Genomic DNA, 3,153 nt, shown 5'->3' with positions numbered 1-3,153 from the left:
CCCCTAAAGCCCTAGCTCAAGCCTATATAAAAAGGTCTTCATAAGACCAAAAGAGAGATATACACATCTACATACACACAGAAATACATAGTTGCTCTTCATTGGTGATCTGCAAGTCTTCCGCATATAAAGAAGTCTTCACTCCAAGTAATGAGCCGCAAGTATTCCGCCAAATCAAGAACATCAGTGGAGAGAAGAATCAGGGGATTACATATCTTTTTAAGAGATTTTATAAAGATTGTAACCTTCGCATTAATTCAAATACAAATATTATTGTTTGCTTGCTATTTTTCTTCTCCTGTTTACTGTATTTCAGGATTGAAACTTTAGACTCTTACAGAGTCTTTGGAGCAAATGTCTGGGTATGCAAAATTTATGAAGGATATGGTGACCAAGAAAAGGGCCTTGAGCTTCGAGAATGATGATAGATTGCAACATTGTAGTGCTATTGCTACTAGGTCCCTTGTGCAGAAGAAGGAGGATCCTGGTGCCTTTTACTATTCCATGTACCATCGGGTTGTTGCATTTTGCTAAGGCATTGTGAGATCTTGGGGCTAGCATTAATCTGATGGGATTGTTGATTTACAAAAAGTTAAGTTTGGGAGATCCAAATCCAACTGTGATGCGATTGCTCATGGCCGATTGAACTGTGAAGATCCCCATAGGTGTGCTCCATGATGTACTAGTGAAGGTGGAGTCGTTAATCTTTTTGGCAGATTTCGTGATTCTTGACTGCGAGGTTCATTTTGAGGTTCACATCATTCTTGGGAGACCATTTTTAACTACGAGGTGCACTTTGGTTGATATGGAAAAGGGGTAGATGAAATTCTGACTGAACAATGAAGAGGCGACTTTCAATATTTGTAGGTCTATGAAACAAAGTAGTAAGCTCCAATCAGTATCGACGATAACCTATAGAGTTGAGAGTGTTTCTGAGGTGCAGGTTGAGGAGAGACTGGGTATTGAGGCATTAGCAGCGGTTATGATGCACTTTGACAGTGAAGGTATTGAAGAGTATGATGAGCTGGTCGCCACACTTGATAAGTATGAATATTGGTCAAAACCAAAAAAGTTGGAGTTGGACATGAAAAATCGTGAGTCCCCACCTGCACGACCATCTGTTGAGAAGGCACCGAAATTAGAGCTTTAGGCTCTACCACCGCATTTGAGGTACGCGTTCTCGGGAAAATATGATACTTTACCAGTCATTATTGCGGCTGATTTGAATGGGGGACAAATAGAGTGTTTAATTGCCGTTTTGAAGAGGTTCAAGTGAGCCATTGGGTGGACTATTGTGTATACTATTGGGATCCCTCCCAGTATTTGTTCTCATAAAATCCAACTCATGCCGGATCACAAGCCTAGTATTGAGCACCAAAAAAGATTAAATTTGCCTATGCAAGAGGTAGTTAAAAAGGAGATCAATACGTGGTTGGATGCCGGAGTTATTTGTCCCATTGCTAATAGTAGTTGGGTGTATCCGGTTCGGTGTGTGCCCAAGAAAGGTAGGGTTACTGTGGTTCGTAATGAGAGAAATGAGCTTGTTTTGATGCGTCCCATAACTGGATGGAGATTCTGCATGGACTACCGGAAGTTAAATGCTTGGACAGAAAAAGACAATTTCCCTATGCCATTCATGGATCAGATTCTGGATAAACCGGCGGGTAAAGGTTGGTATTGTTTTCTTGACGGTTATTCGGGCTATAATTAGATTTCTATAGCTCCGGAAGACCAAGAGAAGACCACATTCACTTGCCCTTATGGAACATTCTCCTTCAAACGGATGCCATTTGGGTTGTGCAATGTTACAACAACCTTCCAGTGTTGTATGATGTCAATATTCTCTGATATAGTGGAGGACACTATTGAGGTGTTCATGGATGATTTCTCGGTGGTGGGTGACTCTTTTGCTCGTTGTCTGGATCATTTAGACGAGGTGCTTAAGAGGTGTGAAGACTGTAATCTAGTGCTCAATTGGGAGAAGTATCATTTTATGGTGAAAGAGGGTATAGTGCTAGGTCATCGGATTTCTCAGAAGGGCATTGAGGTAGAAAATCAAAAGTTGAGGTAATAGAAAAACTTCCTCTACCTATCTCTGTAAAAGGTGTTAGGAGTTTTCTTGGGCATGCAGGTATTTATAGGAGGTTCATCAAATATTTCTCAAAAATTGCACATCCGTTGTGCAAACAGCTGGAGAAGGACTATAAGTTCTATTTTGGTGATGCTTGTCTAAGAGCATTTGGAGAGTTGAATGAGAATTTAGTTACTACACTTATCATTATTTCACCTGATTGGGGATAACAATTTGAGGTAATGTGTGATGCGAGTGGAGTAGTGCTTGGTGTTGTATTGGGACAGAGGCTAGAGAAAATTCTCCATCCTATTTAATATGCTAGCAAAGCTTTAAATGTGGCCCAAAAGAACTATACGGTAACTGAACAAGAGCTTCTTGCGGTGGTTTTCGCATTAAATTTTTTTTTATCCTACTTGCTTGGTACTAAGGTCATAGTACATACTGACCATTCTGCATTGAGGTATTTGATGGCGAAGAAGGATGCGAAACCAAGGTTGATTATATGGGTATTGTTGCTACAAGAGTTCGACTTTGTGGTGAAGGATAGAAAGGGGACTGAAAATCAAGTTGCCGATCACTTGTCCAGATTAGAGGAAGAGATGATGCTAAAGCTTGGTGATAGGTCTGAAATCAATGATGTTTTTCCGGATGAACAAGTATTGGTTGCTTCTAATGATTTGATTCCTTGGTTCGCAGACTTTGCTAATTATTTGGCAAGCGATTTGGTGCCTCCGGATTTGTCTTCTCACCAAAGGAAAAATTTTATGCATGATGTCAAGAAGTTCTTTTGGGATGAGCCTTATTTGTATCGTAGTTGTGCCGATGGGATTATTCGTCGTTGTGTGCCAGAGGTCAAGATGATAGGTATACTAGAGGTGTGTCATTCATCGCCTGTTGGTGGGCATCATAGTGGTGTTCGGACTCAACATAAAATTTTGCAGTGTGGGTACTACTGGCCTACCATCCACCAAGATGCTCATGATTATGCCAAGTCTTGTCACTGTTTCCAAAGAGAAGGAGGGGTTTCAAAGAGGCAAGAGCTTCCTATGAATCCGATATTGGTGATTGAGTTGTTTGAT

The sequence above is a fragment of the Solanum tuberosum genome, unplaced genomic scaffold (genome assembly GCF_000226075.1).
Source record: "Solanum tuberosum cultivar DM 1-3 516 R44 unplaced genomic scaffold, SolTub_3.0 scf00011, whole genome shotgun sequence".
NCBI classification, from domain to species: domain Eukaryota; kingdom Viridiplantae; phylum Streptophyta; class Magnoliopsida; order Solanales; family Solanaceae; genus Solanum; species Solanum tuberosum.
The sequence above is the reverse complement of the archived record's forward strand: the minus strand, read 5'-3'. Positions refer to the sequence as shown.